Below are 26431 nucleotides of genomic sequence, written 5' to 3'. Positions count from 1 at the left end.
CTGCCCACCATGTTCAGACATGGTGGGACTGCACACTGTAAGTGCCCTGGGCTCTCCTGCTCTTTTTCTCCTGGAGCTACCAGCCCCCGATGGACCCTGAGACCACAAGGCATTGTACCGACTGAGTCATTTCTGGTGAGAAAGTAGCCAGAAGAGGTGTAACAAACTACCTGCAAGATCACTGTCTCCTTTTGAAGCTGAAACAGTTGTAAAAGTGAAAACATGAGAGCACAGGGTTAGTGTTTCTTTTCTTGCAAGTGGTATTTTAGGGGTTTTTGTTTTTTAAAGCTGTTCCTGCCTGACACCAGCCACCCACAGTACTGGTAAACAACACATGGGTCGTGGTTTAACTAAGCACTACACAGCCGCTTGCTCATTCCCCCCTGTTGGGGTGGGGGAGAGAATCGGAAGAGTAAAAGTGAGAAAACTCGTGGGTTGAGGTAAAGACAGTTTAATAGGTAAAGCAAAAGCCGCACACACAAGCAAAGCAAAACAAGGAATTCATTCACTACTTCCCATCGGCAGGCAGGTGTTCAGCCATCTCCAGGAAAGCAGGGCTCCATCACACGTAATGGTTACTTGGGAAGGCAAATGCCATCACTCTGAACGTCCCCCCCTTCCTCCTCCTTCCCCCAGCTTTATATGGTGAGCATGACATTGTATGGTCTGGAATATCCCTTTGGTCAGTTGGGGTCAGTTGTCCCAGCTGTGTCCCTTCCCAACTTTTTGTGCACCCCAAGCCTACTCGCTGGTGGGATGGGGTGAAGAGTAGAAAAGGCCTTGACTCTGTGTAAGCACTGCTCAGCAATAATGAAAACATCTCTGTATTATCAACACTGTTCTCAGCACAAATCCAAAACATAGCCCCATACTAGCTACTATGAAGAAAATTAACTCTTATCCCAGCCAAAATCAGCACAACATGGCACATAGGAAAAATTCTCTTTTCTGTCTCCCCATACTTGCCGCAGGACCAACAATGGGAGGCGGCAGTGATGCTGTTGGTGGTGGTTACTATCTGTCACTGATATGGGTTCTTGGAATGAAAGGGATCCTGAAGTGATGGGATCTGTTTATATACCAGCAAGCATAAGATCTTGTCAAAATACTAAGTAATGTGTCTTCTTTTTTGTGGCAGTGTATAGCTTCTTTTATCTCAGGTCAATGATAACAGCTTCCACTTTGCACTTCATAAATTGTCCAACTATCATCCTCTCATTCTGCCCCTCATATTTAGGAAGGTCTCTAGAAATGTTTAAAATACCTACAAAACTCCTTTGATTTTAAAAAGGTTAGACCAGTTTTGTTGATTACTGTTGTCTTACCCTCTGTTGCAGCTTTGCCGATACATCTTTCTGATGTCTCTTTTCTTAACCTTAAACTATAAGCTCTTCTTTGTTCTGCATTTGTGTGGCACACTTCATAAGACTTTTTATCACTGTAGCTACAGTGATATAATTTATAACATGTTTTTCCTGCAGAAGAAACTGCTACTGGTATGTCTTCTCCATTGCCCATAGTGGATCAGAGTATCTGTCCATCAAGGTTCAAAGTGCTTCCCTTATCAACAGTAGCTCTGTTTAAGAAAAAAAAAAAAAAACTGTAGAAGATTATTATATTACACTTTTCCTAGATGTTTATTGTTATGTTTTGCCTTGAAACAGGAGTGTTTCTGTGCTTTGTGATTGATGTTTATTGTTATTAATTCAAATATGCTTATTATAAATATTAATGTTTCATAATTTTATTAACATCACTGTTAATGCCATAGTAAGCACTGCTGGATAATTGTGTATGATGTGAAACTATATAATCTCAAATTACCCAGATTTTTGCCCCTGCGTTTCATTATGTATTCCCTTGTTCTTTTATTAGGAAACCAAATTAGTAGTTCTTAATCTGTCCAGTCTCTCCTCTTGATTGTTTGGGATTTTTTTCATGTGCCTCTTAAACCTCCTGTCAGATCTAAAAAAAAAAAAACAAAAAACCCAAAATAAACAAACAAACAAACAAAAATGAAAAAGAGAAGAAAACCGACAGACTTTAGATGGTTTTCTTTGTTATTTTTTTCAGTTAGAGTTTCAATCCGTTACTTCAATGTTTTTTTGTTATTTTAGGATAAAGTGGTGAGAACTGAACAGTGTTTCACAGTGGCAAGCACATGTTAGTTCTTGTACTACTCACCTTTTAATTCCTTATACATCTTAATAGAACTTAATTTGCATTTTTTACTGCATTTTTTACTGTCACTACTGATTGAGCACACTGTATGCCTTCATGAAGGTGTCTAGTTTTTCCCCCTTTTTTGAGTTAGTAATTTGTTTATGATCCTGTTCAAAAAAAGTATGAGTGGTTATAATTTTCACTGTTTAGTACTTTGCTTAAATATAATGTATCATCATGTTTCTTCTTCTTAATTCAGTTCTTTGGAGGGGAATGCATATGAATGAAATTATTGTTTGAATTACAATTTGTTTGCATTGCCAAAGTGCATAAAGTCCTCATCATAGGTCAGGTGCCAGCTGTTTTGGATGCTCTGTGAACGCAGCACAAAAACCCAAATCCTTCATTTCAACTCATTTGCAAGCTACAGAAGTCAGGTTTATTAATCAAAAACACACTGTGCCACCATTTCTGCTTCTTTAGAGTACAGCATTTGCTATTTCAAATTTTTAAAATCTTTTCCTACTGTTATATTTATTTGAACTAATCAAACATATTTTCTCTTCACCAGTGTTATGATTTTATCAGATTTTATTAAGAGTTTGCTTTGTGTCAGTGTTACGTGCCATTTTTCCTGAATTTGTGTTCTGTATTTTGTACCATGATTTGTATAACACAAAAGTTGTTTCCATACGAATTGGATTATGTTTTTCTCTTAATAGAGAATGTTTTTGTTAGACTCTATGTAATCCTCTGCATATGACAAATCTTCTCCTGCCTCATTAATGTGATGTACTCTGGTTTATAGCCCACTGTGATCACAGTCTAGTGACTTCTGTCATTCTACTGCATTTCAGTTTTGCTTGTTATGTCGTTCTCTTTTTACATGGCAGAGTAATTTTCTCTCTGTTTACACCATTCTTCATCCTGCATCAGCCTCTTGAGCCCCAGATGTTACTGGTCTAAAAATGGGACAGAAATTAACCCTGAACTCGGAAGACCCCGAACACTCTTTTTTTACCACTTTGAGAGGCTACCGTGTATGAATGCATCTTGATGCCTCTCACAGGGAGAACATTTTGAAAGGGGCCAGGGCTATATCACAGCACTGTCATTTTGACATCCTTCTGCTGTGAGGGATACCTGGAGTAACAATGGGCTACGCAGATAAACCTGTTATCCAGATTCTCCAGCTGTGTTTCCCCCCACCCTTTTTAGCCCCTACCTTGTGGGCACTACTCAGTGCTGTTGTGTCCACAGCCAGCCCACACCAGTAGCTATCTGTTACGTACTGAGGGCTTATCATCCACTTGTCAGCAATTGCACATTATTTCCGTACCACAGCTTCAAAATCTATCTCTGTCTTCAGACCTCCAGATAGGCCTTGCTTTCTCAAGTTGCCTTGGTTGTAGAGCTGCCCTGTGCTACAAAGGGTACTGGTGAATGGGGGAAAGGAGGGTCTGCTGGCAGAGGATGGTGGAGAGAAAAATCCTGGGCAGAGTCCTCTCCTAGTAAGCTGGAGGTCTGAGTTTCTATTTCTACCAGGATCTTTAGTTGTCAAAATTAACATGCTGCGTGATGGGGCATTTCCTGACGTTTGCTGTAGCCGGGAGACATAGGACGGTTCCTGTTTTTACAGCAGCTAGGTGTACGACGCAGTATGTGGAGACTTCATTTTGCTGGCATTGGGTGCCCCTAGGCCTTGTTTCTCAGCATAGCAGCGAGCGCGGGTTCTCTGCTGTCCTCTTTGGCTCATCTGTCTCAGGGAGCTGTTGCCTACGTCTCTGAGCTTCAGTGGGGTCAGGGAAAGTCTAGGCGATCAGACGATGTATTTTACAGGGCTGCCTGGTTTGTAAGAACTTCATTATGACGGATTAACTTTCCTCTTGAATGATTGCATACGGTACATCCAAATGAGAGATTGCAAAGCAGCCTGGCAGCCCGAGCAGAGCAATTAAAAGGCCCTGTGTGGGCAGGGAGTCAGCGAGAGGGCCGCGCTCCCTTGGCATGGCCTCCTCCAGCGCGTTGGGGCTCCTTGTGCGTGCGCTTCCTGCCGGAGCCAGCCCTCCCTCCTCCCGAGTGCTCCAGTAGGTCACTAATGAACCTCAGCGGGAAAAGACAAAATGCAGTTCATGAATAGCTTTACAGTCCCTTTTCTCCCACCCACCCCGCTCTCTGTCCTGGGAATGTGCTGCCCACACAGTGACCAGAGAGGAATCTGGAGGCATTTGCAAGATAATGCCATATCAAATGTTCCGTTCTCACACTTTCTTCTTGCATTTTCAAAACTGTTTACATATTTCCTTTTGGTTTACATGAATAAGCACACCACTCGGAGACGAAAAAGGGGAAAATGCACTTCCAAATGTGCGAAGCCACATAACTGTAATAAATTGCTTTAATTACATATGGTGTGTTTACTTTCTGGAAGCCTATTGTGCATTTCTGCCTCCAACAAGTAGCCTTTCTTGTTTGCTTGCTGCTGTTTACCAGGCTGGCCATTCTCCCAAAGTAATCCTCATCCAAATTCTCCACTTGACAGATGCTCACCGAGAGCCTTTTTGATCCTCAAATGCTCAGTGTCATCTTGGATGTTGCTCTGGCAGGCAGCAAAAGGTAGAGACTGGCTTTCCTCCCTAGGAATTTGGTGTCTTACCATGTTTTTAGGTAATATCTTTTTCATCTGGTTTATGATGTTTTTAGAAAGATATAAAGCTACAGCTCAAGGCAGAGCTGTCTCACTTGTGAATACAGTTTCAGCCAACTAGGAAGCACAGGTGGAGGTCATTTATATCATCCTCCTCAGGCGGTCACAGTTCCTGGGTACTTGAGCAGTACTGTTGCATGCTTTTCTGTAGTTACTGTTTTTCCGGGTAAGTGCCAAGTTCCTTCTATTTTCCTTTCCTTTACTGCTTGGGAGGATTGGGAAGGTGTGCTATCGGAGTGCTTTGGCTTCTTTATTTTTGCATGACAAAAGCTACAGAAGCATAGTTATGTTATTTTTACTGCTGGCTAAATAATATTTCTCGCTCTTTCTTCTCCAACATTGCCTGTATTTGACCTGTTGGGTTTTGTTTCAGTCTAGAAATGAATGTGCCTTTTAACTCTTTCACCTTTTGTAAGGCAGATAGTTTCAGAGTTACTAAGCTTAAGTTGTTCCCTACAATAGTCAGGAGTGATTTAAGGTGTTACGCAGTGTGAGAAAAGGTCTTGCTTTGAAGACTTTCAACTTGAAGTTGAAAAGGTGGCGGCAAAGATTAAAGGGAAGCTCTTCTACTTTCTGTTGGTGTTTTTCCCTATCTGCAGTGGGGAAAATCTGTTTAGTACTGTTGGGATTAAATGCAAAGAAGAGCTGACAATAAAATTTTCTCTTCCTCTGGAAAGAAGTGATTTTTCAGAAGGTTCAGAGTCAATTTGGAGAGCTAAAACAACCTTTCACATTATGGTGTCCTGTCTCTGCCCACCATACCCTGAGTCTTCTCTGAGGAGCTCCAGCAAAGCCAGCCAAAGTGATCCTAAGGGTCTAGACATAACCTTTGTGCAGCCCTTCCCACAGCTGGGAAACTGATAGCATTTAGCTATTCCTTTGCCCATAACTATCTGTGTGTGCAAAAGGGAGATACTTGTTCTTCCTTCCTGAAACTTTCTCTGTAGAAGTTGCTATGCTCTCGGGATATGACAACCATATTAATGAATTCATCAATCACAATAATCTGATTAAATTGATGGGGGAGAGGGAGCCAGCAGATGAAACAAACAGATTATTTTAAGATATGTGAGATACCAAATTAGGGACTGACTCAGCATTTAAATGGAAGTGTTGCACAAGAGATTTACTAGTAACCAATGTAATAAATTATACTATATGGTTTTTCATCTAAGAGAAAGGCTCATGTGCTGTTACAGGGACCTGTAAATAAAACAGTGGCAAAGTATTACATGTAAGATATGAGGTATATATTACTTTATATTTTTTTAAGTATGCATATATATGTGTATGTACATTTTGCGTACATATCCTAGTAATGGACTAGGATATGGACAGTACTATGGAGAGAGTAGCATGGATTTTAAGCCTTGTACAGGCACTTTGGCCAGGACCTGGTGAATATGTTTTCAGGCATGTAGGAAACTGAGACTTGAGTAGGAATGGAGTTGCTTTGTGTCATTGAGGTTTCGGGGGCAATCCCCTAGAGTACAGAGGTAGTGGAAGGGAAGCTTTCTGTCAGGGAGCATATGCTTTTGTGACGATTACATTGTGTATAGATTAGGACTTTTGGGAGGGAGGGAATGGGAAGATATGCTTGGAACATAGGACCATCTGCCAGTACCTTGGCATAGTCATTTCATTAATGAGAAGCTTATTAGCTTGAGTCCAGCTGAGATAGACAAGAAAGGCAGCAAAAGGGACAGAAAACAGTCATCCAGCCACCACTGAAACGGGGAAGAGATGGCTCTGATAACCTGTAAAATCTGATTTTCTTAAAAGAACTGTTCTTGTTCTGCTTGGTAAGAAGGTATCGTTCTTCTTGTTGCTGAAAAAATGTTTTCCTTAACTTTGTGGTGCAGTGTGGGACATCCTTTGGTAGGTAAAATATATAACTGAGGGTGAGCTGGAATTGACAAGAAGGTGCTAGGAAAAAAGGAAAGAACAGTGATTTTTAGTGGGAAATTGGCTTTGCATCAAATGACTGCCTTTTCTCTTTGATAAACACTTGAAGGTGGCCTGTATTGAATGTTGGGTATTTAATATTTGTGGTGACAAAGGATGACACCTGGAAGACACAACTTTGAGAGTGGCACAGTCCCAACCCTGGCTATGCCAGCAACCTCAGAGAGCGCACAGTCTGGCCTGTGCTCCATGTGAGGCAAAAAATCAGGGGGGTGCTCTGGGCAGGCAGAAAATAGTGCTCCAGAGGCAAAAAGGCAAAAGGGCAGTGGTTAGGAGCCTGTGAACACTGTTCCTGCAACCTCACATTCCTGCTTCTGCTGCTGACATGGTAAGTGTCCAAGTTTGTGCTCTGCTCCTCAGTTTTGCTGTCCTGTAAATCGGAAGCCTGTTTTAGGGAAAGCTTTGCTATGATTCTGTTGACACAAGACGTAAATGCTATTGTGTTTATAAACAGCTCTGTTTTTCTTTTGGCAGTTGAGTCAGACTTGTGTCTGGGTGAGGGTGAGATGGCAGAGCCTTTGCCTAGAGCAAATGGCGGTGAGAAGTACAAAGTGGATTGAGTATTAGTATTTGGGAAATTATTTCCCTTTTGTCTGGTTTTATACTGTTCAGGTTGGACTGGTAGTTAAGCTGAAGGGAAGGTATAAGAAAGAAGTGTTTCCCATGCAAAGCCCTATAATCTGCAAGTGCCTAGGTCCACAGGAGCTTGGATGTGTTCAGGACACAGTGTGAGGGTTACGCAGTTCACCAGCAAGATGGTCTGATGAATAAAGCTGGACAAGGGCAATTTCTGTTTGCACTGCTAAGATAAAAAAGGTAGTTTCCCCTGACATTTTTGATGATTTATGAGGTAACTCAGATGGGGCATTGTCTCTGACTCTATTGTAAATCTGTTGAAACAAAAGAAACATGCATTTTCAAAAAATGAGTAGAAAAATATAGCTTAGGAGTGTCAAAACACCTAAGCAGAGTGAGCCTTAACTGAAAGGGGTTTGGTTAGTCATCCACTTTGCAAATTCTCTTTTTGTATTGAGGAGGGGAGAAGATTAGTGAGATGAAAATCTATGTTATTACAGAGATAAGAATGGGTTATGGTTGGGTCCCAAAGGAGAAAGAAGTTTTTTAATATTATTAAAAAAACCCAACCCTTTGCTGTGATTCATATGTAATGCTTAGAGAGTTCCATGCCAAAAAAAAAATTATAATACTGTACAGCATGGTGTTTATATATGTAAATGTATGTACAAATACTGGCACAACATAAATTTAAATCCTGACCCTGTGCTTGTTGAATTTTGTGGAAATATTTCTGAGGGTTGTGACAAGTGTTAGATCAGATTCTCACGCTGACAGGTAAATGTGGTCTAAAACTCAAACTGAAGCTTCTGCTTCTGCATAATTTTTTCTACCTGTCTTAAAATGGAGAAGAGTTGATTGAAAGTCTTAAAAAAAATTTGTCCTGCACACTGGACCCTGCTGTGTTTCATCTACTGAAACACTGTTTGATAGTATCCTACAGTGATAATATTCAATTGCCATGTTGCATGCTTTTTAAACTGACAGTTCATGTATTTTCTCTCTCAAGTAGTGGAAGAATATTGTTGGTCCCAAAAGGGCATGGTAGGTCAAGGTTTTGGCTCAGTCTACTAGTCTGAAAGGCTTTGCACTTAGTGAAGCCATAAAGAAACCTCCAGCTGGCTGGATGCCTCTTCTAAAAACACAAGTGTGGCCTTATTCCGAAATGATGCTCAGGCGAATTTGTGTATGCCTCAATCTCTTGGGATGAGAGAGGAGTGGGAGGGGGCCCTTCACTGATGTTCCAGTGAAGCCAGGAAAGTCAGATGTTTGCATGAAAACACAGGGAATTTAATCATCGCTTGACTCAGAATCACTGTGAAAGGGTAGGATAAGACAGGGGAAGAGAAAGAAGGAAGACAGTAGAGAGCTTTTAACTTGAGGTATGAAAAGAAATTAAGAAGGGAAGTAGAAATTTTCATTGCATTGCAAGCACAAAAGCTCCCTTAGCTGTTTATGTGAATTATGAAATTGTGGAGCTCCGTGCAGTGTTTTCCTTCCAGCAGCAGAGCACAGAGCTGAGTGCCTGCATTGGGAGTGTTACGTACAGCTTTGCTTTAGTGCCTTTCTGGGTCAATGACTCTCAAACAATGCCACACAGAGCTGCTTTAGTCGCACTTCCATGAGTCAATCTGTAAGTACTGACAATTCTCCCTGATTGTAACCCAGTGTCCTAGAGAATATGCAGGCTTTTTTGACTACTAATCTCAAAGCATTTATGGTGTTCCTTGAACTCAGGTTGGTTGATCATGTGTACCTTTTTCAGATGCTATTCTTCCTGACAATTCAACCACAGTCAGATTGTTGACTTCAAAAGACCAAGTGAAAAGATGTGGCCAAGTCCTTGAACCTGTAGCATTGAAAGAATTGATACTCCTCTCTTCGCATTGTTCTGGCACTACTCTTTCAGTAGCCACAGTCTGTAGCGTTGTCTCATGGAAAATAAGGAGAAAGAGAATTACTGGTTCATGCAAAGATTTTTTTCCAGGCATAATGAACAATAGGATCAAGCAGCTGCATCATTTATTTTCTTTTAACATAGATGTCTGTACCAGGTTGTTTTACCTCTGCATCCCAGAAAATATAAAGAAAGAGGGATGGTAGGCAGAGTTAAAATAGTGCATTTAAGTATTCTTCCAAACAAGCTCATATGGTAGTAGAGACTTCTGTGGATGGATCAGGTATCTATTTCCATTTGTGGGAAAGTTTGGTGACGATTTGAGCATTTATATAGTCAACCTCGGTGGCAATTGGGAGCCCCCAGGGAGGAGGCAACAGTCTGTTCAACATTTGTTCGTTCCTCACCAGCTGACTGCACCTGCAGCCTTCGCCATCAGTGGCTGGGTACAGAAGCATTTTGGAAAGTCGCAGCAGTAAGGAGCAGAGCTTGAGAAAACTGTGGAAGGAGAAAGAAAGCTATCACACCTCAAAGTGTGGGAAAAATCCTGAAGATGCATGTCTGGTTTTGAGCATTGGCTAAGCTGGATTTGGGGCTGAACATTGGCTAAACACATGAAAGGTAATTGAGTAAGAAGTTTTGATGTCTTCTTTCCCTTCATCCCCCTGAAAGCATGACTTATTTTTACCTGTTTTCTCTGTTTCCATGTATGCAAATTTCCTTCCTCTCACCTTCTGAAAAAGGCAAAATGCACCTAATTAAACAGCTGCAGATACAGCCAATCTGCTAACAAGTCTTATTCTTTCACAATTTGGCTTCAAGATATCATATTTATTCTTCCAGATTTGGATTTCATTCAGCTGTGTGCGTTTGCATCCAGGAAGCCCTATATCTGTAATTTTTATTTGGTTTATTGAATGGAGTATCTCTTCTCATTATGTATCTTTTCTGTACAGCCAGCTGTGCTATGGCCACTTACTGGGCATCCTGGAAGTTACTGCTATGAACCTCAAAGTGCATACAAGGAAAGCTGTTTAAACAGCACATTAGAACTGAATTATGGGCAAAACTCCATTTTCTTTATTGCAGTGTGTCTGTACAGTCATATCAAACATGTGTTTTATATCTTTTATTTGGGTATAGATTATTGGCTTTATTGGTTTTCCCCTTTATAAAAAATGAACAATGTTAAATTTAGTTTTAAATTAGCTCCTTGGTGGGGGTGTATCATAACTTGGAATTGCCAATTCATAACATTGTAGGCACATTTGTGAGGTTAAGTGAGGAGCTGTTTATACTTTATTTTTTTCCCCCACATCACCTTAGATATTGGAGGAATCTCCTCTGCAATGCAGAGTGCACTTTGCTTTATGATAAAGGACAGAGATAAAAGTAAGCATAAGGAACCTGAAGAGGCAACACTGTCCAGATCAAATATTGACAATGATAAATGAAAAATGTAGAGAAGGAATTACATGGACTTAAAGTCAGCAGGCTTCTGACTTAATTTGCTTTATTTAACGGAGGAATAAAGCGAGAGAAATAAATGACCCTCTTCCACTTAAAATTCTCTATGGTAGCTGTCAACTTCACTGTAAATTGGGGGTCACCATTTAGGCACAAAGCCTTTACATAGCTTTCTGTTGACATTAAATTCATTCCTGTGGGATTTGGGCTCCTAGGTGTTTTCAGGCTGTCTATCTGGAAACTAACATGATTGCCTTTCATTAATCTGGTTATTTGTTTGCTATTTTTTTTTAAATGCTATTTTTCTTAAGATAATGAGTGCTTTATGACTGGTCTAGGGGAGATAAGGCGTTGCTTTGTCTGTGTGAGCCATGGTTTATTAGGACCAGGGAAAGACTAGTACCGAACTAGGTGTCTTTAGTTCTTTTGAGTGCTCTTAATTTTGAATGCTTTGGGGAGGAGTAGCCTAAACAAGCCATGAGCAGAATTGTTTATATGATCTGAATGGGGTGAAAGGTTTAAATACAGTGCTCTGCTACTTTAACCCAGTAATTCAGAGAATGCTCAATGCTATCAATTTAATTACAGCATTGCTGTCAGGAGGCGGTGGCTCTGTGGCAGGATGGAACTGACAGTCTTTAAAGATATATCTGTCTGATACATACATCATAATTTTTCCTCCTTCAAGACCATTCTTTGCTCATTGAGAAACAGTCAGAAACAAGGGGCGGGGGGGGGAGAACTGTAGCAATGGAAGTTCATCAGCTGAGAAAGCTGTTTCCTTCTTACCCGCGTGATGAGAGCAGAAAGCAAAAGAGAACAAGGAGAGATCTTTTCCTAATATTTTAGTTGTAGTCATTCCCCCTTTTTTTATGAATTTCTTCTCTTCTCACAAAGATGACATGATTTTAGCTGCTAGGCTGCAGCATTGGGAAGAAGGTTGTTACTGATACCTTTTTCCCCATTGGCCTTGATGGCAATTGGTTTGGTTTTTTGCTTGTTGGGAGACATACAGCTAGCTGATAGCAGAAGAGAAAAGGACAGAGGCAAAGGCAGATAGCATTACGGTTTTAACACTTCACTGCTTGCATTGGCCTTTCTGAAAACTGGACTGCTGGAGCAGTAGGTTCATGGGCATTTCAGACCAGCATGGTTGCAAGCAAGCAGAGTCATGCTGATGGCAGATTGGGTCTGGGCCACATACCCTCCATGCCATGAATAGGCTTATAGGGAGGAATCCTTTCCTTTGTTGTGTGCAGACAAGGGGATGCCACATACGGACATGCAAGATCTGAAGTAGGGCATGGGCTAAATGATAAACCATGCTAAGCCATTATTGAACTGATGCTTCTCCTTCCTCAGATGGCTCTGCCGCCGCCTTCTGTTGTGAAAGCTTCTCTGGTGAATTACATTGCAGGCAACCCATCATACCAGAGGGAGGGGAAGAATTTAAGAGATCACTTCTAGAACTTTGAAAATGAGACTGCTTTCTCTTATCAGAAATATGAATTCACTTAAGAGCTTCACTGCATCTCAGAAAGCATTTCCCTTCTCAAACCAGTTCTGCTGGATGCACGTGAATGAGCCATAAAGGAGCTATATGTGTTAAGGTAATCTGTTTTGATGGCAAATGTCCTTGATTAACTATTTCAAGTATATCCTTGCTGCCTAGTTTCCATTTCTTTCACTTCCTTGGAGATCCTGACAGGGAATGCAGTTTTCTCCATAGTGCTTCTTTCTTGACCATTTGCAGTTTCTGACAGTGACTTTTTCTCATAATTGTTCCTTGGTTTCACTCTTTCCCACATAGCTCTACGCCTTTCTCTCCCCCTTCTCTATGTACCTTTTCCCCTTTTTTCCTGTTTTATTGCTGCAGTCCATCCATCCTTCCTTCCTGTACCCATTAAAAGTCACCCCTGGTTTTGCTCTCTGTTGTCCTTGTGAAGCTTTGAACTTTAAAGCTACACAGCTCTTTCAGTGATGTTATAAAGTATTTGTTGTCCAGGAAGAAATGCAAACCTCAGGTGCCTGTGGTTTTTATTCTTTATTTTATTCTTTCACAGAAATTAACTAAAAATCTCCACCATTTACTAAGCAGGGCTTTCTGTTCATGTCCCTGTAAATCTTTTCACATTTTGACTGTATCAAACTACCTTCTGTGTTTTCCCAGTGTATGCTTTATGATTATATATTTTCACTGTGCTTCTGATTTGGGCTTTTAAAGTTGTTATTATTTTTAAACTGACTGCCATGTTTCTTTGGTGTAATTACTACAGAGACATATAGAGTAAAACTGTTGCCTGTCTAGTGTGACTTGGATTGTTTGCCCAGACTGAGGATAAGATCTTCATGGGAAAATATTTCTACTTGTTTGGGCTCCCGTGTGAATACTTTTCTAAGTGGACTCTGTTGTATTTGATTATTGTAAATATTAAGGTTTTTATGCTTAGGAAAACTAAGCACCCTTCTCATTTTCCTGAAAGCTGTTTTATCTTGTAACGGTGAAGGGGACCACACACATGCTCTTGTATGTGCCCTGGGCATTCCAGACAGCATCTGTTACACTCAGGTTTGGCCTTTTTTCTGGAGTAAAAAGTAAAGTGAAACTTCCAGCGTGGCTGGTGTTTAAAGAAGTAAAAGTGTCAGGAATACAAATGTCATTGCTTATTAAATCTCCATTCGGCACACACCCTGACTAACGGGAGCTCCTGCAGGAGCCTGCGTGGCCGGCACACAGGCTCCTGAGCTTTCCCACTCCACTGTTATGGCTGGTAAATTTGAAACTAAATACAAACACGGGAAAAGATATGATGCTCCTAGAGTTAATGACATCTTTCCAAAATCGCTCAATTGCATGCTAGGCAGAGGTTCATTTCCATTAGTTAAGTGCTTTGATGCCTAGAGATGAAATGTGGTGTTGCCTTCTCTGTTAGCATTTGGGAGGTGGTGTTTAGCAGCTGTTGATAATGGTGGTAACGTGCGCTTCGTGCTGAGGGTTTTCCAAACATAGAAATCTGTTTGCTTCTCATGGACAACATAGGCAGATGCGTATCTATGGAGGAGGGAAATGGGAAAGTGTTAGGCAAGGTTTTTGCCACCTCACTTTGCTTTCTGTGGAAGTGACAGCAGTGTCACCCCTTTAGTGTTGCTTTAAACCACTCCTTTTGTTTAAGGTTCTTCAAAATAAATCTTGCAGTGAATTCAGATTTGGCCAATTCCTGTCATATTCTACTGATGGAAAAAATCTATCTGCTTGATAATATCACTCTGTTCTTTGTGTTTTGTCACTGGCTACTTATCAATTATTGCGTTGAATTTAAATTCCTTGTTACCCCATTCAACTAGTGTTAAAATTCTGCCTCCCCTCTTACCCTGCCCTGTTGTGTTTCTACTTCTATCAGTTGTGACATGCCTTAATGGAGAACTGTGGAACTGCAAAGAGCAGGAGTCTCTTTACATCATTGGTACAACTGTTTCTGAGCTTCTGTAAGTGTGAGCAAGTTGCATTTTTAAAAGCTGAAGAGAAAATGATTTGTAATTCATGTTTGTCTTTGAGTGTCTCCCCTGCATTTGTGATCTGTTGATCCTTTTACTTTTTTTCTGAGTCTGCTGTATTCTGGAAAGTAAAACCAACTAGACCGGAGTGATACTCCATCTTGATCCAAGTCACCACTTTGGTAATAGTTTGCATCAGAAAGTGCAAGATATTTTGCAGTGAAACATCAGGGGACAGCCAACCCCTATGGGAAACTTACACCAACATCCAACTAATGGCATTTAATATATCTGCTTGTGTGGGTCTTAACGACTACCATGGGGGTAGTGGACATGTGAGAGTCTTATCTGCTGCCATCATATAAATTCTACTAATAATTAACCTCATAATTTGATTGTTTTTATCAGTGAGTTTCACTGGATTGTCACAGTTCTGTGAAAAACATTTCTTTAGGTGTCTGTTCCTTTTATAGTGACATCAAACATTCATCCCTTTTGTAGTTTAGTTGTTTTGCTGTTGAATCTGGCTGCTCTGATGTTTACCCTGGTGTGTTGGGATCTGTGGAGGTCAGGCATGCAAGGCTTCTCGTTCTGCCTTCTCAAACTGTTCAGTGAAGAAATGTAAGAATTATGGATCAAAATATAAGAGGAAAGTTGTGTACTGCGGAAGGGTATGTGCTTTTTTCCTGAACTAATCTTTATCTAACCAGGAAAAAGGAAAAGAGAGAATTTTGCTCTTGTAAATTTGCGAGGAAGGCAGAGAGCTGGGTGCGCTTGGTTATATTTACAGGCAGCACAAGTGTGGTTCTTATTTGTTTACTAATTGGCTGTAGAAGTATTAAAGATTATTGGAACTCAAAGGTCAGAGTTTTTGCTGAATCAAGGTCTGTGTGAGCTGGAAAGCTACAGGAGAGTACTTGTGTATCTGAAACCCAGCTGATGTGGAAGAGCTGCCTTTAGAGGCTGTCCAACAGGTACAGTAAAATTAGCCTTTTAGCCCCAACCCTGTTCTAATCTGTGTCTTCCCTCGGGGTTTCGGTGACTCTGCTGAGACGCTCTCACTGGCAAGCTGCTCTGTGAGTGTGTGTCTTGGTGTGTACACACACAGAAGCTTCCTGAGCTTCAGTTAGCTTCACCAAGTACTTTCATCTGTGTGATCTCTAGCCAGGTAGAGGGGTGGAGGAAGGGTGTAACTCCGTCCTTTGGTGGTTTGGTTTTGTTTTGCAGTATATCTAATGGTTCTGACTCTTTTAAAGGCTTTGGCAATAGACTACACAGACTTTGTCACACCACTGAAGTTTTACTGAACTGATTTAGCTGCGGCCAGGACTAAAGAAGGTAGTGTCTTACGGTTTGCTTTGTTGGCCGTTTCAAAGGTAACGATATTCATGAACAGATGTGAGAAATCCCATTAGGACTACGCTGGCATGTCCAGTTCTCTCAGCTCGTACTGCGTTTGCTTGTTCTGTGAACTTTCTTTGTTCTTTGTGGTTTGCCTGTAAATCCCGGTTCCTGGTTTGTTGGTTGGGGTTTTCTTTCCCCCTGCACTTGTAACTTCTCATCTCGCCCCACTCTTTCTCACTCTTGCACAATTGAGCCTGCTGCAGTGCAAGCCTACGTCATAGTCTCATCGGTGCCAGCAAGGCTGTTGTCATGGCCTCGTTCTGTCCTCATGCCATGGCTAGTGTAATGTAATCATTACCTTGGTTCTGGAGAGCGAAGGTGCTCCTGCTAAGTAAATGTTTATGAACGCTGATGAAGGCTAACATTAGGGAAGAGAGAGAGAAGCGCTGTTTGAAGTCTTGTTTCTTTTTTATTTATTTTAAAACAGAACGTTGTTCCTGAGAGAAGCAGCTGATGAAAACTTTTCCTTCACCAGACTGTGATCAGAGGTAAGTGCAGAATCTTTTGCATTTTTATGGGCTGACACCTCCAGATTTGGTATGGGGAAGAGCTTACTTAAGTCCGTTTGAGTGGTCTCATGTCAAAATAAGAGGCAAGGAATCAGATAGGAGGAGGAGGAGGCTAGACTTGTATGCTGCAGTGTGAAGTTGCACTCCTTCCTCCCCTTAGAATGATTTGCAGAGGAGACGGTTCCATGTGTCTTGTCTTCAGTTGCACAGTTGTCAGCATGAAGTGGCAGATGAGTTAATTTGGATCAGAATGGAATTGCTGATGCAGTTCCTGAGTGAGATAGGACCAGGTGGTTGCTTATTGCTAAATATTACTTTATTTAAATGGAGTTACTACTTCCATACCTTGTGGGCAAAATTGGGGGCAATATTCAGTATCCATTAACTCTGCCTTTGAAAAGGAATGGGAAGGATGTGGACTAAAAAGCTTTTAAAGTTTCAGATTTTGCATTTCACAGAATCTCTGACCTGTGCATAACAGCTGTAAGATCCCTTTGGGAATGACTATATTTACGTTGCTCCCAGCATAGTGGAACTGCATTCATGACTTATACCCACAGGAAATATCATAAACGTAATTAAAAATAGAAATATTTGGTTGGTCTAAATTCTGTGCTGAAGGAAAGGGCTCCTACTTTTTTTCCCTCAGTTCTGTCTGGATGAATAGCGGGGGAAGGTAATTCTTGTGGATTTTATTTAGGATATATGTTTGAATACTGCACTTTAATGTAGCAAAAAAAGCACTGGTCCTGTCAAGGTGCCTGATGCAAAACTTGCAGAGATTCAGGCTCCTGTGACATTTATGGATTTCAGGTGCTGCAATACTTGCAAAAAGGCTAATCTCATCTTAAGAGTGGAAGTTCCTACAGTCAGTGCGTTAGAGGAGGGATGATGGGGTTAAGTCTTGCCTCCACTGAAAGGTTCCTAGATTCTTTGGTTGGAAAGAACAGAGATGATTTGGTTTTGTGTGTGTGCTGGACAAGTCTGGTTGAAATACTTTTTCATGCCTGAAGAGTGTTCTCAGTTATACGGATATCTCAGATTGCTTTATACAAACAGACCATTATGGCTTCAGCTGTGCGGAAAATCAGAGGGTAAAAAAGAGAGGATGGAACGGTCCATTCCTTATGCAAGTAGACTGGGTTTATAAAAAGGAAATTGCGGGAGCTAGTATTTAATGCTGAGTTCCAGTGTACAGAAATTCAGGTGGTGAGGAAAGGTGGACATGCTAAAATGAGGACTCTCCGAGCCCTACTCATGCTACAGCTCTAAACTTCCTCTGTCTGTCAACGGGAAACTGAACTTTAACCCTAATTTTCCCGGAAAACCATAGATGAGTCTGATACTGTTGCCCAAATGAAAGATTTCTTCCAGGCTCAGTCTCCACGCAGCTCGCACTTTCTTTTGGCAGCCCCTTCCCAGCCCCATTCACACTGCAGCTCTCTGCTTTCTCTCAACCATAACCCTGAGTTTCCTGGAAACACATAGACAAGGGTCCTCAGGCATTGGTCGGATAAAAGGATTTTGGAGGGTTGGAAAAGAGGTAGAACCTATCTAGCTGGTGTGTCGCTGTTTTGACAGCTCCTTCTTCTGGTGTGATTCAAATAGTAGATCTTCTCTCCTGTAAACTTTTTGTTGTCAATTTTGCAGGTGTAACTTTCAGAGACTAGTAAAGGAGCAAAAATAACTTGAAAGATGTGATAAAGGTTTTTCTACTTGCAATATATTGTTGTGAGGAGTAGAGTGGCAATAGAAGCTGGGCTACTTTTGCAAACTCAAAAGAGTAGAAACAGAATACATTAAACAAAAATTTGTGATGGAGTAGAATGAGTGTAATGGCTACGTTAGCATTCTGTCCAGTTTGAATAGTTGTGTAATTCCAGAGACACTTGGTCTAATATTCATATGAGAAATTGATAAATATTTATAAGTGAGAGAGTGAAAAAATTAATATAATAATATATTCTACTAATGCCTATTTATGTGACATCATGGCTAGAACAGCAAAGGCAGAAGAATGTTTGATTTCAGGTGCAGCCACAGTAAGTCACCACTGGACCCTTGATTTCATTGACATAAAGGCTAGGAAATGGGGAAAGATAGCAAAAATGTAGAAATGATAGCAGATGGAAAGGAGACCATGCAGTAGAATACATAGTCAGGTAGGCCATGCAGAACCCATTTCAGTGTACATGAAAGTAGAGTTTTTGGAAACTGTAAGTTATAGTAACTAATTTAAAAGTGGACTTTGGGCTTTCCTGGTGCTAACCCATGATTAGTTCATCCTTAGCAATACTTACTTATTGGTTAATAATGTTTTAATGTTTCCTGCAATGAGATGCCTGTGCTAATAATATCCCACAGTTAAATTACAGAAAAATGAACAAAGCGAGCCACAAAATGCCTGCAGCTTACTTTTCTTGAAACCTTTATTTTCCTGTGAGATATCTCAACTCTATTCAGTTGTAGCAGAAGTAGAGGGACAAATAACTCCTTTTCTCTTCCGTTATGTTTTATCTATTTCTGGTTCCTAACTTTGTCTATTTTGTTCTGTCAGTTGGTTCTGATAAGGACTTGTCTACCAGGTGTTTCTTTGCAGTCACCAGTTCTTCATCTCCTTGCCTGGGGCAGGTTATAGTAACCAGTTCCTCCGAAACTGGTGGAATTGATCTAATCATATCAGTGAGGTCCTGTCATTGAAGCATCTTCAGAAGTATGCTGGTTTACTAAGATGGTGTGTCTTCAGGACATCATTGCCACATTTATGCAACAGAGATGAATTCTAGTGCTTGGACAGGATTTGGTCTTAAACATTTTAATTAGTTTATTGGACTGAAGTTCAAGAGAACTGGCAAGTTAGTGGTGGATCTTTGCCAGTTATAATTCACATCATTTTTAAGGATTGGCTGTTGCTGAAGATGAGCCTGTTGAGTATTAAAGATGAATGCAAAAATGAAATAACTGTCTCGGATTGTAGGCACTACTAAGTGTAAAGACTATGTAAGGCTAGCAACCTGCATAGCAACACCTACTAACCTCAATATCCTTTCCTCCATATAAGCTTACTTTATTCCCAAGTGGGCTTTGGAGGTCTTCTGTGAGATAAGAAATGTGAGCACATCTAAACAGAGGCAAAAAATTAATTACAAAGCAGAAGGGCATGACTTAGAGTGCTCTGGCATGGGCACGTTCCTCTCTTCTGAATGTATCATCTATTTGTCAATTGAATGGCTTAACTCTGGCCATTTTCACCCTTCTCACCGTGCATTTTAAATGAATACAATTTTATGGTTGGGGAATGCTGTGTTCAATACATCAAGAGCTTTTTTTCTACTTTAACGTGGAAGAGGAAAAGTAGCACATTACCATTAAGTTTTCTCTTGCAAATGCAAACACATGTTCTTGCTTTCTTTCACCTTCTTCCACAAAATGATTCATGGGCTTATGTATTACAAACCTCTGTTAGTCTCCGAGATTGTATTTACTGTATCTGGCATTAAAGCCGTTGATCCAAGGCCCTTGCCAAACTGCCAAGGGCTGTACTAAGGCCATGCTTAAAGGCTTGGAAATCAACTTAGGTTGTGATTATGGACAACTTGGAGGGCTTCCCAGAAATGACCTGTCCAGTCAACAGCTACAAGAGATGAATATTGTTTCCATTGATTTTTGAATCTATTCCTGCAACCACTATGCACCAGCCTCTTGTCAGGGCCCAGCAAGGGCCAGGAGCTGAGGCAAGCCAGGAGGCGAGGGTGGCCCCAGTGCAGGCAGTGCCCTCACCGATGGGGCGCAGTCCCACAGGCTCTGAGCGTGCCAGGCAGAGCCGGGCGCTAGTAACAGGGTCTGTTGACAGTCCCAGGCAAGATGGGGCGATGAGGCTCCATCCAGGAGTTTAAAAGATGGGGCTGGAGACAAAGCTACAGCATGGGTACAAAGTCCACCCAGGAGACAGGGCCAAAGACAGGACTGGGTGCAAGCTTCAGCATACATACAAGGGGTCTTTCCAGGAGACAAGCTACCTACAGCCTTAAGTCAATCCAGGAGACAGGGCCAGAGGCAGGGTTGCCGATGGGTACACCTACAGCAAAGTTCATGCAAAGAGCAAAGGCCCAGGCCTGAGCTTAAATGGGGATGCTGGACCATAGGCAGAGGGGGTGGGTGGAGGTCCCACGTGAGGCTGGTCTGTGCCGTTAAGGGTTCATGGTGCCCTCAGCGTCCTGACACCTCCAGCTCCTTAGTGGGACAGGTGAAATGTTGCTTGCTCTGCACACTGTCATCTCTCACAAGTTTTAGTGATATAACTGGTAGCTATAAGAAAGCCCCTTTGTTTCACTGAAGAGGAAGAAAAGGGTTTTCCCACACATGCTTATTCTGGCCCCAGAAATTCTTGTCGTCCCTCAGATAGGCACTTCATTCCCAACAGGGTGGATTGTGTCCTGGTGTAAGAGACAGAGGTATGTTTTTAGGAATGCAAACATTTTATTTGTTTTTGTTTGGGGTTCCCCCCCACACCCCCACCCCCTTAATCCTAACATCAACTACATGTAGACCTTCTCAAGAACCACTCTTTTCTTTTTCAGTGGCAGGCCAAAAAAAAAGGATAATATGACATAGTTGTCTTCCACTGAATTTCAGGTAGGGTAGATTTCACCAGTGACAACATAAACGTTCAAGCCAGCTAGAAATTTACCAAGATCTGTGCAAATAAAATGAGCTTATTGGAGCTGAACAGATTGTACCTGCACAAGTCTGCAGGGTCCATCTCCTTTCTCAGCCCCCATCCTTGCCTCAATTCTGGCAACTGTTCACGTGGTTTGTTATGCTAAGAAGTTTATTTGTAGTTTAATTGTAGGGTTTAATTGTAGTCTTCCTTGTGCTATGGAGTGGATGTCTGTTAACCTCAGTAAAAGGGAAAATTCAGGACAGGAAGCTGTTTCTCTGTTAATAGATATTGGCTGGGTTAAATGCATCCTTAAATCTTTTCCTACCCCTTCTGTGGCTGCTAAAGAGAATGAGAAGTTTTCCTTCCTCACTTGGTGATCCCCAGAAAATCTGCTTTGTGTCCAAGTATCTTTTTGAGAAGAGCTAAGGTAATCTAGGTTCTTTATCAATATTTGGGTGAGGAAGGATGGAGGAGCTCAAATATCACTTTTTTTCAGGTTAGAGCAGTATTAAAGTACCTCAATAGTGACCGATCTTTCCTAGTATTTTCCCAGTGAAATTTACACATAAACATGTTTCGTCTTCACTGGCTCCAGTGAGAGTTTCAAGATTTATGGGTCTGGCTACACCATATCCTGTGTGTTGTCTCTACCTGTAAAATGTGGTAAAGTGAATCAGTGAAACGGTGGGCAGAGCGCTGGGGGACAAGATCGGTGCATAGAGGAGACTGATGTGTGTGTGAGACTGAAGAACTGGGTGAGAAATTCTTGTTTGGCACATTCCTGTAAACCATGCTAGATTTGTTATGTGTTTCTGTCTGGAGGTTAAGAATTGTTCAGGGATAGCACTATCAATGCTATCGTGCCATGGTGGCTTACAAATAAGCCTTGATCAAGAAAATTTTTCAAAGAATGTAAACTAAACAAACATATGTCTTGCTATGTCTTGGTAGTTCAGAACCATTTAGGTCCCGTCTGTTTCTCAAGTGCAATCAGTGTAAATAGCATCCTAAACCTGAGGTATTTTGAAAAACGTGTAACAGAAAAGCATATGTCCTTTTGATGTGGCAGGGCGTGAAAAATGTGTTTTGCCTAGCCATTTAAAGTCATTGTAAATGTCCAAGTAAACACCTTGTAGTATAGCCCAATGAATGAGAGATATCAGAGAGGATTATCAAATGTCTTTTGGGGTACGAAGCCAGGATTTCAATACAGGTCTGTTAGCAGATTTGCTTGGACAGTGAGATTTTGCTCATTTTTAATTTAACTTTTCAAGATTGGTTTATTTACAAACTAAGGCCACTTATTTAAAACATATTTACCTTGATACCATATATACCCTTTTAAGCTACTGATACAAAGCACAGCAAGAGGTTTCAGTCTAGCCAACATCCTGGAAATTATGCCATTACACACTATGACCCTGGTAAGGAGGAAATACTGCAAATACTGTTAATGTTTCTGTAACAACAACCATTCTTACTTTGGGTATAGAGACTCTAAAAGGCCCCTCTGTCCAAATAGTTGGTTCTGGTTTTCAGATGGGTTTTCCAGATTATGAGTATTGGAAGTAGACGAAAGATACAGGCTGGTCCAGAAATGCTGCAGCAGGCACATGATTTCAGCCAGTGACAGAAGAGAGACTTTTTTCTGAATCATGACTAGACATTTTGAGTTTGCTTTTGTTTTCCTGGGCATTACGCTAACAAAAGTTACTTCTAGAATCTGTTTGAGTTCACAGATCTACAAAAAATGTCTAATAAAGATATTGACACCTTGACAGTGAATTAAAGCTACTGATGATTGGCTTGATTTTCTTGGTAACCATTCCTTGGACCCCTCAGAAATAGTCTGCTGATACTGGTGGAAAACCTCTGCTCTGGTGTTATATAATTCTGCAGCTGTGCCTCTGCTCTCACTACAATGATTAAAATCCATTGAGTAGTGAATACAGAGATCACGTAATGGTGGTGTTAGAAAGGCCTTATTGTATATCATAGCCAGCACAGGGAAATGTTATAGGAGACGTACATGATTATCCCAGTCTTCGTGACTGGGAAAGCTGTCTGGGAAGGGGAGGCTGTACTTAACAATGTGTAGCAGTAGAGGCTGTCTCTTAACTGGTAGCAACAACCAGCATTTCCCCCTTTATTTCCAGGGCTCTTTGGAGACAGTCACCACAAAGAGATACTGAGCAGAACTACAGTTTGCATCATGCGAGGGTAGTTAGGACTGACTGTTTAGGAAAATGTCACTGAAATCTCACTGTAACTACCTGCTAGCACGAGGACATAGTTGATGTACTTGCCTCTTAAGTGATGCTTAACAGCAATTGAGCTAAATTTTTCTCTGCTTGCCATTGATTTGGGGGACAGCGTGGAATAGTTCTGGGAGTTGGTGGGGAGTGGGAAAGTGCAGGAGGTTTGGGTAGGGAGCATGGAGGAGAGGAAATTTAGCCTTTGAGAGAGATACTGAAGTTGTGGCTTTAGTCAGTGAGCAGAAGTTAATTGTCTTCATATACATGGAGCAGCAGTAATTCTTCTCTCTAACATTTCCTAAGTGAATAAATTTAAAAAGACTAAGACTGGAGAAAAATGTATCAAGTGTATGGTGAAAACTCATCATGAAGATCTTGGTTATTCTAAAAATCAGTTCTATGTTGTGTGGAGTGAGGATTATCTGTCGTCTTTGTGATTAGTGGAGTATCGAGAGATTTCCAACACCTGCTTTTTGCATACTGCAGCTTGAATGGAAAGGCTTTGTTTACTGGTGTAGACAGGAGCTGGAAGCTAAAAATTTAAATGGTTTTTGCTTATGTATAAATGAAAATTTTTGTCAGCATCATCTATCTGCAGTTCACAAAGAGGCTTGCAAACTTGCAGTGCTGCATTGTAGCATGACATGTATGTGAGATTTTTTTGAACAAGGCAGAATAGAGAGTTGTCTCTTCTGTTAGATGTGGAAACCACATTTTTCAAAGGTACTCAACATCCATTTAACTTTTGTTGATTGATTAGGACAGCAGTACTGGTTTCATGTGTGTAATCCTTATCCCTCAGCACCTCGTCTTTTATTCACTGCTTAGCAATAAATATCTTACTGTCTCTATGCTTTTCCTTCTGAAAGACTTCAGTGCTTTTTTCAGTTTTCATATTAGATAAAAGAATAAATAATTTGCTATGTTTTTGTAATGTATCTTCTAGGATTAAACAACACTGAGCAAATCATTGTGCCATTACAGGACAGAAAGAATACATAATAGTATGCCCATTCTGAATTAGTTTTATTGTTAATTCAAAAGGAAAATAATCTACTCATAATAAACAATTCAAAAATTTTTCTACCTTAGCTTCCGGGGCTTGTTCCTGTCCAGTTGGAGCAATGAGCCAGTAGAAAATACTTTTGGGACGGAGCTTACTGCACTTACTGCAGCTAGCTGGTCAATGTAACTGTGACATTCTGCAAAAGCAGGTTAAGTCTTAGTGGGTAACCCCAAGAGACTGATAATTGACCCTTGTTTCTTAGTTTTTAGCTTGTTATTGTCAGGACAACATTTTAAGGAGGTGCTTTGTTCGCTTTATAACAGATAGCACCTGAATCACTGAGATTCAGGCCCCTTTCAGAGTGCTCTCTAATACACTGTAACATTCCATCGCATTAAGTTTTCACTGTCTTATTACAGAAGTGTTTGCTGTGCGCTGTCAGCTCCTGTTAAAATAACTCCTCTAGAGATGTGTGCTAGTGTGTCATCCTGTCTGAAAACCCTCTTCTCCCAAACCCTGACTGGGAAAGGATACAACTTTGAGCATACCTAGGGCATTGCATCTTCAAAGAGCAGAGTATGCTGCTGTGGTCAGAAGTGCCTCCTTTCTGGCCAGCCTCTCCGCTCCTCTAGGACACCGTTTTCTAGTACATTTTAAAGTAGTGAGCCCCTCTTGTGCCAGTCTTCCAGGGGTATAAAAAGAGTTTAGCTCCGCCATCACCACTGCGACCAAACATGCTTAGATAGGGACAGAACATGTCTTAGATTTATGTATTTGTTCTTTTAACATGTTAATTTTTTATTTCTGATGCACAAGAAGGTGATTTTTCTGCGTCCCTTTGCAGGTCTATTCCAGCCTCCAGATTCCAATAATAGTGTCTGAGTATACTTAGCTGGTGTGCTGTTGGGTTGGTTTGCCCCCCACCCCCCGATAATGAGATCAGTTCACTGAGTGAAACTGCAAGCCACATTAGGGCAAGAGAAGCAATTTACTGCTGCTGAATACATTTTCTGAGTGTAGTTTCCTTCAGCTTGTCAGTCTGGAGGCATCCATAAACCCGTGACAGCTTCAGAAGATGAACTCCGGCAGCAAACTGTCAGGGTGCCAGGCACTGCTGTCTGTGGGCTCCCTTCTCCCCCCTTGCCTGCCCGTTTGCCCTCCCTCTGCCTGCCTGCCTCTCTCTTCTCTCTCTCTCCCTTTCCCTCCTCTTCCCTCCCGCTCCCCGCCTCCGTCTACCTTATTGATGTGGGTTTAGGTGCTGCTGTTCTCTGTGGCGGTACCTTTTTGGTTTCCTCCTTGATCCTCTTGCCACTGGAACAAAAGGAGAACTGGCTGCCCGTGGTGCAGCACCTGCCCCTGAAGCCTGGAGAGCGAAGGGGAGGAAAGCGGGTGCTCTGCATCCCTGGCTGCCTGCGCCGGCAGTGAGCTTGTTCAGTCACTTCGCTAGAAATGCCTTTGAACTGCTGCCAGATCCCATTGTCAGCCGTGCAAATGGAGTTCAACGCCCTGCCATGATTAGATGCGCACTCTGTAAGAGGAGGAAGGAATGGAGCTGTATCCCCACCCTGAAGGAGCATCTCAAATCTGCCCTGTGCCATGATAATCTGAGTACTGGACCATGCTTCTCTGCCTTCCTCTGCACACTGCCTTCCTTACTTTTCTTTCATTGTTCCTGGGATTTCAGGGAGTGATATGGAAGCTTTTCAGAGAGGAGCTGCAAGGCAAGATAGTTTCTGGGGAGAAGAGGGCTGTACTTTTGGACTGTTTATGTGGGACTGTGCTTTGGCCACCACCCACCTGTAGCTGCAGTATGATATAGCAGCTAGTGGTTAATAGTGCTTATGCTCAGCAGTGATGTGCTCTTTTTTAGCATGAATTTATTTACATCTTTCCATTTGTCTGCACTTACAATTCCAGCATCCTTAGGTTCACAAAATGATCTGAGAGATTTTGGCAACACTGAGTGAAGGGAAGGCAGCCGCTGCTAATAATGGTTCAGCCATCTACCAACTGTGCAACCCAGCTGCCCTTCTCCAGAAAGGCCAGCTCACTTTATATATGATTTTTGTGAAGAGCAGCTCTCAGGTTTTCTTGCTTTCCCTTTGGCTCCATGTCTTTCCTTGGGTTGCTGACTGTCAGACCCCTTTTGAGAGAGTAACTTCACTTGAGGATTTCGCTTTTAAAGGTAGGAATTTCAATCTTTGTGCTTATCTTTGCTATTCCTTATCTAATTGTTACCTAGGTTGTTACAAGAAAACATTGTTTTCTTTCATGCCTTGTTATTTGACTGCTTGTTAACCAGTCATCATCTGCAATGACAATGC

The 26431-nt window shown here is 41.5% G+C and overlaps 1 protein-coding gene and 1 long non-coding RNA gene across 13 annotated transcripts in view; one reads left to right on the top strand and one right to left on the bottom strand.

Annotated features, from left to right (window-relative positions):
* NDST2 (N-deacetylase and N-sulfotransferase 2) overlaps positions 1 to 26431 on the top strand; it is a 141865-nt gene that overhangs the window by 71492 nt on the left and 43942 nt on the right. For 7 of the 12 annotated variants that reach the window (XM_030031488.2, XM_030031484.2, XM_030031486.2 and 4 more), the window contains one exon: positions 16102 to 16162. The exons of 1 other annotated variant lie outside the window; for it this stretch is intronic. The gene's annotated coding sequence lies outside the window, so the exon portion shown is untranslated. Of the gene's footprint in view, positions 1 to 9782; positions 9930 to 12198; positions 12386 to 15150; positions 15245 to 15526; positions 15609 to 16101; positions 16163 to 26170; positions 26293 to 26431 lie in introns of those variants that run through there. 4 more of the 12 variants (XM_030031489.2, XM_030031490.2, XM_030031492.2 and 1 more) reach the window with 4 other exon arrangements.
* LOC115348580 lies at positions 980 to 26016 on the bottom strand. The gene is made up of 3 exons (XR_003925861.2): positions 25344 to 26016; positions 24189 to 24303; positions 980 to 1576 (listed from the first exon to the last, which is right to left on the bottom strand). It is a non-coding gene; the product is annotated as an uncharacterized LOC115348580 (long non-coding RNA).

The sequence above is a fragment of the Aquila chrysaetos genome, chromosome 11, assembly GCF_900496995.4.
Source record: "Aquila chrysaetos chrysaetos chromosome 11, bAquChr1.4, whole genome shotgun sequence".
Lineage (NCBI taxonomy): Eukaryota > Metazoa > Chordata > Aves > Accipitriformes > Accipitridae > Aquila > Aquila chrysaetos.
This window is presented reverse-complemented; position numbering and strand designations above follow the sequence as displayed.